Source organism: Palaemon carinicauda, chromosome 34 (genome assembly GCF_036898095.1).
Source record: "Palaemon carinicauda isolate YSFRI2023 chromosome 34, ASM3689809v2, whole genome shotgun sequence".
Classification (NCBI taxonomy): Eukaryota; Metazoa; Arthropoda; class Malacostraca; order Decapoda; family Palaemonidae; genus Palaemon; species Palaemon carinicauda.
In genome coordinates this window covers 56,396,247-56,406,261 of record NC_090758.1, presented here as the reverse complement: position 1 = coordinate 56,406,261, position 10,015 = coordinate 56,396,247, and positions in this window count along the sequence as shown.

The following is a 10,015-nucleotide window of genomic DNA, read 5'->3' as shown; positions in this document are numbered from 1 at the left end:
CAAGGAATACTTTCTTCGGGAATTTAAAGATGTATTGGTCTCGAAAGAAGATTTGAAGACAGCTCCTCTCAAGCCCTTGGCTGGTCCTCCCATGAGAATCCACCTAAAGGATGGTGCAGTGCCTTTCGCCATCCACACCCCAAGACAGATTCCATTTGCTTTCAAGGACCAAGTCAAAGAAGAGCTTGATTCTATGGTGGCCCAAGGGATAATCAAACCAGCTGGTGATGACCCTTCAGTTTGGTGCCACCCTCTTGTCGTCGTTGCCAAGAATGGAACAGGCGTACGTATCACCGTCGATCTAACAAAGCTGAACAGCCAAGTTTCTCGTCCAGCCCACCCTTCACCCACACCCTACACGGGTATTCGGAGTGTGGACCGGAAGTCTCGTTTCTTCACCACAGCTGATGCTCTTTACGGGTACTGGCAGATGGAACTGGCTGAAGAGGATCGTCACTTAACCACCTTTATTACGCCATATGGTCGGTTTATACATTGCAGAAGACTGATGGGCTTCGCAGCTACTGGAGATGCCTTCTGCCTGCGAGGTGATATGGCCCTTCAAGGTGTCCAAAACTGTGTTAAGGTGATAGATGACCTCCTTCTCTACGACGAAGACTATGTTACCCACCTTCAACGTATCCACGAAGTGCTCACCAGGTGCCGCAAGTTCAGGATCACACTCAACAAGGACCAATTTGTGGTTGCTGCCCCATCTGTGAACTTCTACGGATACACGCTCTCAGGAGACGTCATCTCGGCTGACCACCAGAAAGTCAGTGCGATCAAGGATTTTCCGACCCCTGCTAACCTGACGGACCTCAGATCGTTCATGGGATTGGTCAACCAGTTAGCAGAGTTTACGCCTGACATCTCCGTTGGAGCCCAACCTCTACGCCCCCTGATGAGTCCCAAGAGAACATTTGTCTGGACTTCTGACCATGATGAAGCCTTTCAACGCGTCAAGTTAGCCCTCACCAGTCCACCAGTTCTCGCCCTCTTTGACCCAGACCTACCCGTCGTTCTTCAGACGGACGCTTCACGCCTCAATGGCATTGGATATGCTCTCCTGCAGGACCATGGCAATGGACACCTGCGTCTGGTTCAGTGTGGTTCTCGTTTTCTCGCCGATGCAGAGACACGTTATGCTACCATTGAGCTCGAGATGCTAGCCGTTGTCTGGGCAATGTCAAAGTGTAGGCTATACCTAGCTTGCCGACCCCTCATCCCTATTCTGAACAGTTATACACTGGATGCCATCGAGAACTATCGTCTCCAGCGCCTCAAGGAGAAGATCTCGCCCTACATCTTTACAGCTGTGTGGCGTGCTGGGAAGTTGCTCTGTGTTCCAGACGCATTGTCTGGAGCTCCAGTCAGCCACCCCACACACGAGGACGAAATCTCAGGTGCTTCTTCTGCTGTTCATCTTCGGACTGTTATAGACATGAACACCGTTACTCTTTCAGACGAGTCTTCAGCTCAGGATGCCGACCGAATACTTCAGGATCTTCGTGACGCAGCGAGAACAGATCCTTCGTATACGCGTCTACTCAATTGTGTCACATCAGGATTTCCTCGCAACAGATATGACTTGCACAATTCTTTACTCCCATATTGGAAACTACGTGCAAATCTCTACGCCGATGGTGACCTCGTCCTGTATGGAGCAAAAGTTGTAGTTCCCGCCGCCCTTTGTCGCCGCACCTTGTCCCACTTGCATGACAGCCACAGGGGTGTGGAAGCAACCAAGCGTAGAGCGAGGCAGTCAGTTTTCTGGCTCGGTATCGATTCTGACATCGCCAATACAGTCGGAGCTTGTGAGGCATGTCAGATATTGCGGCCATCTCAGCAGCAGGAACATCTACTGAATGACGACAATCCAACAAGACCCTTTGAGTCCGTTTCAGCTGACTTCTTTGTTGTTGCAGGAAAGTCTTTCTTAGTCGTTGTCGATCGCTTATCAGGATGGCCTGTTGTCGTCCCCTGCAAAGGCGATACTACCGCATCTAATACCATAAGGATCTTCTGCCGCTACTTCCGTTAAGTTGGTGTTCCTCTTCGCCTTAGGACAGATGGAGGGCCACAATTCACCAGCGCAGAGTTCAAGGATTTCATGAAGAGATGGGGAGTTCGACACATGGTAACCTCACCCCACTACCCACAATCGAATGGTCATGCCGAAGCTGCTGTGAAGTCAATTAAGCACCTCATACTGAAAACAGCCCCGTCTGGCAACATCGATAATGAAGATTTTGACCGTGGATTGCTGGAACTCAGGAATACTCCTAACTGTACAGGACGCTCCCCTGCCCAGATCCTGTATGGCCGTCCTCTCAGGTCATGTATTCCTGCCCATCCAAATGCATTCTCCAAGAAGTGGCAGGTCAAGACTGAAGACTGTGACCCCCGTGCTGCCGCCCGCTACGAGCAGGTAAAGACCCAGTATGACCAGCATGCCCACTCCCTGCCCAAGTTGAGCGTCGGACAGCAAGTTCTGATTCAAGATCCGACCTCTCATCGTTGGGACAAAGTTGGCATTGTCATGGGCCATGGAAAGTCAAGAGACTATCAAATTCGTCTCCCCAGTGGTCGTCTGTGGTGGCGTAATCGCCGATTTCTTCGTCCAATGCCACCCACTATTAGTGACCCCTCTCTCCCTGTCCCAGTGGCCCCTTGCCAGGACCCAGAAAGAGAGTCCTTAGTCACCATTCCTCCAGTGAATCCACGTCATTCTCAAAGACTCACAGAAAAGGAGTCCGCTCGGGAATGCACTACGAGCGTGAGGGGGAGGGAGGTGTAGGTACATGAAAAGACAAATTTCACATGTACCAGTATTGTCATGATTATTATTATTGTATGTATCATTTACTGCATTATCATGATTACCATTATTGTACGTACTATTAACTGTATTATGTACTTTCAACCATTATTTCAGATGTTGCATATCATTAGATTAATTCCTGTAATGTCATTGATATGATATGGCAACATTGAGTCAGCATTGGCAACACTTATCTGTTGTGTTGCCATGATGCAGTCTGTTCGTCTTCGTCCCCTTAGCTGATAAGTTATCTTTCCTCGTGTCCCACGTATCTTATGTATTCACTCTAATAGACATTGAGAACCTACTTTTTAAGTTGTATCCTTGCCCCACCAATTAAGGTTAAGGAAGTTATCAACACGTACAGTCCCTAGATGCAAAATCATTCTACTTCATATTACGCAAAGTCCCAGGACTGCAGATAGATCTCTTCGCAACGAGCGACAACAAGAAGCTACCCCGGTATGTAGCCCCGTACGAGGATCCTCTAGCGGAAGCAACAGACGCAATGTCCATAGATTGGAACAGGTTGTCCAAGATCTACCGATTCCCTCCAACCAACCTTCTGCTGAAAGTCCTCGACAAACTCAGATCCTTTCGAGGGATAGCAACAATAGTGGTCCACAAGTGGCCCAACAGTGTTTGGTTCCCTTTGATAACGGAACTACGCCTGAAGCTGATCCCGTTGCCGGACCCAGTTCTGACTCAGCAAGTGCAGAAGTTGACTGTCTCAGTTTCATCAGAGAGAGCCCAGAACCTTCATCTCATGATTTTCTCGCCCTAGCGGTCAAGAAACAGTTTCTAGGGACAGTATTAACTTCTTAGAAGAACACAAGTCAAAGTCAACAAGAAGACAATATGAGTCTTCCTGGAAGAAATGGGTGGCCTTTGCCAAGGCGAAGAACTTAAGGAGATTTCTATGGATTTCTGCTTGTCCTTCTTCATCCATCTTCATGGAGAAGGTTTAGCAGCAAACACAATTACTACATGTAAATATTCCCTAGCCAGACCAATACTATAAGCCTTCCAGGTAGATTTTTCTAATGAAATCTTCAACAAGATTCCAAGAGCCTGCACTAAACTTCGGCCCGCAGCTCCTCCAAAGCCCATTTCATGGTCTTTGGATAAGGTTCTTCACTTAGCATTAACTATGAACAATGAGGATTGCTCGCTGAAAGACTTGACTCAAAAGGTGATATTCTTATTTGCGCTAGCCTCAGGAGCCAGAGTTAGCAAAATAGTGGCCCTCTCGAGGGGTGATGGCCAAATTCAGTTCACAGACGCCGGAGAACTGAACCTCTTTCCGGACTCGACGTTTCTCGCCAAGAACGAGCTGCCCACTAAGAGCATCCCTCTGCCCAGTGGAATGCCTAAAGGTCTATCTTCAAAGAACTTCAGACTTTAAGGGAGGTCAGCTTTTCATAGGAGAGACGTCTGGTTCAACATTATCCTTGAAATAGTTAAGGGCGAAAATCACCTATTTTATACGCAGAGCGGTTCCAGACAGTACACCCACAGGTCATGATCCGAGAAAAGTTGCCTCGTCTCTGTATTTTTTTCAGACGATGTCGTTTGAAAGCCTTCGTGCTTATACTGGATGGAAGTCATCCAGAGTTTTCTTCAAACACTATGCGAAGCAATTATAGGAAGTAAAATTTCATGTGGTGGCGGCAGGCAGTGTTATAAAACTTGCTGCTTGATTACTGCGAAGAACAGTGCACTAATTGGAACTTCTAGTGAAGGGTGTACATGCTAGACCCGTAAGACATGTCATGTTGAGTATTGTGTTTAGTGATAACACTATAGACTGTTCTCTCTACACAGGTGACATTAAGGATAATAGACTGATACAAGTGCCAGGCATACTTATATGCACATTGTTCCTAATAACAACAGAATACATAGTGAAATTTTATATTTCCCTTAGAGTGGCTAATGTTTTCCTTTTCAGGTGAAACATATTTTAATTCTGTTATAACTATTTATGCTTTTATGCAGAATTGTTCTGCATAAGATGTATTGAATTCAACCATGATTTCTATTTTTGTAATAAAAAATAAAAGGAATCTTTGCGTCTCTTTCGCCTCAAACATTCTAGATTAAGAATAAAGTCAGAGCATACTTGATTCTTTTAATATTTAAAAAAATATTGGGGAACTAAGGTTAAGACTGTTCCAAGCAAACAGGTAAGAACTGATTGTACTAAACTGTTTATTTTACTGAACTAAGGTTTTCTACACGTATATAAACCTGTCTGTCTCTTTTCAGCCAGACTTGGGAGGTATCAGTAACCTATACAGATATATACCATCTAAGTAAAAACTATCCTTTATGTATATGATAACACTAACATACAAACTGTTCGCTAGATTGTTCTTTGAACTCACAATCCTCGGGTTTTTTCCTAGAGTCTACCCAGACTCTTCCTTGTAGGGGACAGGAAGAGCTGACATAGTTTATGATCAGTTAATTGATGTATAACGGTAACATCAAGTGTCTATAGGTCTAGAAGACCAAATAGGAAATATCTATCTCGAGATAACAGCACTATTGAAAATCCACATATGCATTAATGCTCTGGTAAACTTCCATCAAGACGAGATGGCCTGAGCCCAAAAAACGGATTTTGAAGCGAAACGAAAAATCTATTTTTGGGTGAGGTAGCCATGTCGTCCTGATGGACCAACCCTCTTTTTGACAAAAGGATAATGAATCCCTCCCTATGGTACTGTATCTGGAACACCTACAAAGCTACAAAGAATGGCTTGCTGGCGCCTCGCTGTGGCGATTCGGCGCACTATTTACAGTGCAGTAGGAGTGTGGAGAGCATTGCCTCTTTAACGACTCTCCTATATTCTTGCCACTTTTTCCCCCTCGAAGCGGAAACGCTATTAGGGGTGTAGATAGCTATGAGACGTGTCAAGAATACATCGTCTGATTACGCGATATCCAATTTTAAGGGATATTCGCTCCAGGAGTTAGAATTCTGGATACCTTGTGTTAATTCTCTGGGATATATCACTGTTGTCAAATATAACCTAGGAAGCTACTAATGGAGGAACTTCCATCAGGACGACATGGCTACCTCACCCAAAAATAGATTTTTCGCTTCGCTTCAAAATCCGTTATGTATATATAAGTGTAAGAGAAATTTTATATATGAAAAATTTAGAAAAAAATATTAATAAAATATAATAATTTTTGAACAACCTTATTAAAGATATGATATTTAAATATAACTCCAAATAGCATTCCTTAAATAAAGTTTATTAATATTTCCAAATATCAAATTGTTTAATATCTATCCAATATAATATAATTTCTAAAATATGACTAAATCAACATTTCTCAGAGATCATGTCTCACTCTTACGATGGTAGTGTATGATTAGAAAACTTAAATCAAGAAAAAGGTTTTTAGAGAAAATCTTTACAGATATTGAAATCTGGAAGTTTAACAAAAAGCATTTTCTCTGTTGATGAAGTCCAGAAAGATTCATTTGGGATGAGATAGGATTTTGTCATTCGGAAAATAAGGAAAGGAAAACGAAAGGAATTACTCATTCCTAACAATGAATAGTTTACAGGATATCAATATTGGAATATATTATATCATACAAGATATAAATTGCGTGAGAGAGAGAGAGAGAGAGAGAGAGAGAGAGAGAGAGAGAGAGAGAGAGAGGGGGGGGGTTGACACTTTCTGGTCTGACACTTTCTCTTGTATTCAAAATCTAAAAAAAAAGAATATAAAAATCCCCCATTTTCCTTTTGTATTCTCTCAGGTATCTTTGGTTAATATCCCTTTCCCAGGACAGAAGTCTTTGATTAGAAAAGACTTTATTTTCTTGTGGACATCCAAGTGAAGCTTCCATCTTCTGTGAGGAAAAAACGTTTGCAGAATCATTTTGGAATTTTCTTATCGGTGGTAAGACATTGAACTCCTATTTCTAAAGACAAAGGATAGTTTAGACTTTTTTTCTTTGTATGACATAGAGAAGATTCTGTTAATTTTTATATTATACAATTTTTCTTTTATTCGAACTATCATTGATTTAATTATGATTATCTAGAGACCTTTAAAGTCTTTTTCATTTCAGAGACTGTTCATTTCGAAACGGTGTTAACCAAGAATTATTCAAACATGTCTCATTTTCATGTCTCATAGTAATTTCAATCGTAACTAGAGGGAGATCATCAATATGCTAAAATGGAAATACATAAAATTGAATCTATATTAACTTGGTTTAAACGTACATACATACATGCATACATACATACATACATACATACATCCATACATAAGTATATCTATTACCATACGTTTATTACACATTACAATTCGTCCTAAAATTCATGAAATAATCATTCTAATGTCAACGGTCGTTAAGATAAATTATACAAAGTCATACAAACAATGGTAAAGAAAATCTGAAATTTTCCTAAATCGACAGAGAAGGAAGTATATAATCCCACAAATGAAATGTGTGTATTGTGTTACGTAAACAAAGTTCCCTTTTCAAAATATGAAGCCATATCATACATTTCCCACTTTTATGTGGGGTCGATGTTCACAATCTCCACTGGCCATATTGGTTTTGGCTAATTTTTCATGGTCGGATACCTTTTCCTGCCGCCAACCCTCCCCATTTACCCGGGCTTGGGACCGGCACTAAGTTGAGGCTGGATTGCTCCCTTCAGTGGCTGGGTTTTGCTTTTCAATATTAATAATGCTAAAACAGTATTGAATCTTGTATTAGAGATAGGTTATTGATGTTTATTTGATGGGGAGGGAGAGACAGATAATATTATTGGCTTTCATGCTCTGATTTGGGGGAGATTAAATTCAGAGATGAAAAGGAATCATTTAATTTATTCTTGTTAAGTGAAAAGAGGTTAGTTCTATATGAAGTGTTTATTCTTCTTAGGGATAAGCTAATTATAGTAATTAAATAAATACAGATCATATAAAAGAGAATATAAGTTTACTTTATTTTATTCATAAAGTTTATCGTAGTGGTGAGATTATTACGAAGACTAAAGTATTTCTACAGCCATCCCTCGTAGCTCAAAATAAGGAAATTTTACCTTCAGTTAATTTTTTGTTTTTAAACATTCGAGGAAATAAAAAAAAAATGAGTCTTTTGTGGATATTTTTTGTATTATGGTAAAAGTATAAAGACCAGAATGTAAACATATAAACACATGGAAGGACTTTGAGAGCCATCTGCAGAACGTTTAATGAATAGGTAACTAAATTTCACCTCTGGTATTGTATAAGCCTCTGATTATAAGAGAAGTTATGTATGATGTTACTGAAAGAAATTGAACGATTTGGTGATACTAGTAGTAGTATTTGTTGTTGTTGTAGTAGTAGTAGTAGTAGTAGTAGTAGTAGTAGTAGTAGTAGTAGTAGTAGTAAAATAAGAAAATGAAACAAGCCACCTAAAACATGTGGGAAATATTATTTAATTTGGATTAAGATAAGCGAGCAAAATACCATTAAATATCGATTCAAAATATGTAAATATAAGAGAAATTTTCTGAAGGAAATTAGTGTCAGTCACCGACCACCAACAAACTTTTTAAATTTAATATTTTTTTTTTTTTATTAAGTATCCCGAAGTCGTTGGAGCTTTAAAATTTAATACATCTATGCTTTGTAGCTTTTAACCTCGCAAACCCCCCTAACTCCGAAAAAATGATAAAAATACGAATATTTCATAATTATTATAATAATCATAATGATAATTATAATTCTCAGAAATGTATTAATATGAATATGAATTCTTAGCTATACGTTTTTTTCATTCTCATTTTTAGAAGAAAATATAATCAAATCTATGATGAAGCTACAGAACTTACTACCTGCTCTCCACTGGTTATTTCTTAGTATAGCCGTCATATATAACCATAGAAAGATCATAAATAGAATAGGTCTATTTTATGCAACGAATAGATACACCTATGCACACCAGCAAACCAAGCACACAACCTTATGATAAGTATCCAATTCTGCTCTCAACCTAAGCTTGACCAGGGAGAACCAGGAAAATACTGCCAATGACTTGGGACGAAAAAGCCTTGCGTACACAAGTGGAGTCTCAAACTCACAAGTCCATGTTGTATGTCTAGGATATTTGTACTTAGCTATAACCGATTGATTATTATATTAAGAAATTTTGCTCTCCACTTAAGCTTGACCAGGGAGGACCAGACAATAGCTGATGATGACTCACGACGATAAATACTTGCGGACACAAGTGAAAAGTATCAGACTGTGCAAGGGTCTCGAACTCACGACCTTCGTATTGTATGCCAAGGAGGTTTGTATTTGGCTGCCACAGAGGGAATTTGATACAGACATCCAATGCTTTTCAACAGAGACTAAAATCTTAATAGTGATGACATTTATGGAACAATTTTGAAGGATCTTTTTATTTTCTTCTATGCAGATTACGTTTTATTTCAGCGGCTTCAGGGTAAAAATGCAGCAAACGGAAAATGATGAAACAAAAGAGGCTCGAGTATCATCTTTCTTTTAATGCCAATAGTACTGAGGACACAACATCAAGTCCTTGAGATTCTCTGATGGCATGTTTCTTCAAATGTCTTTTCTTAATTTGATCAAGAAAGGAAAAAATATGACGGAAATGAAGACGAATTACTAAATTCTTCGTAGCTTCTGTTTGCACATTCAAAATGGCAGCTGGATTGATGATTGCTAGAGATGGATGCAGATATCATGAAGTTATGATTTGTGTCTTAGATTTATTCTAAGATTCCTACGATGAAATTTTAATGCATATACTTTCATTTTCAAAATGGAGTAAAGTAAACCTTTGACATTTGTACAAATGGAATTTTGAATGAGGAAGCTTCCTTGATATGCATATGAATTAGAAAAAAAAAAATTTTGAATTGTTTTATAGAAACCCTTTTCAGAAAATTTGATGGATGTTGTTGTGAATAATCATTACGAAAAAATTTCCCCGTTTGGATAATGGGACGTCGAAATGGCCTCTTTCATCTCGTCTGGTATATCGAAACAGGACAATTTCCACCACAAAGGAATAGGGAAGGATCCATTTAGGTAATAATCACCATTTTTAGTTAGGGTCCTTTTAAGGAACATCTATTCAGAGGAAAGACGCCTTCTCTCTCAGGGTCTATTTCCCCTTGAATGTTTGTT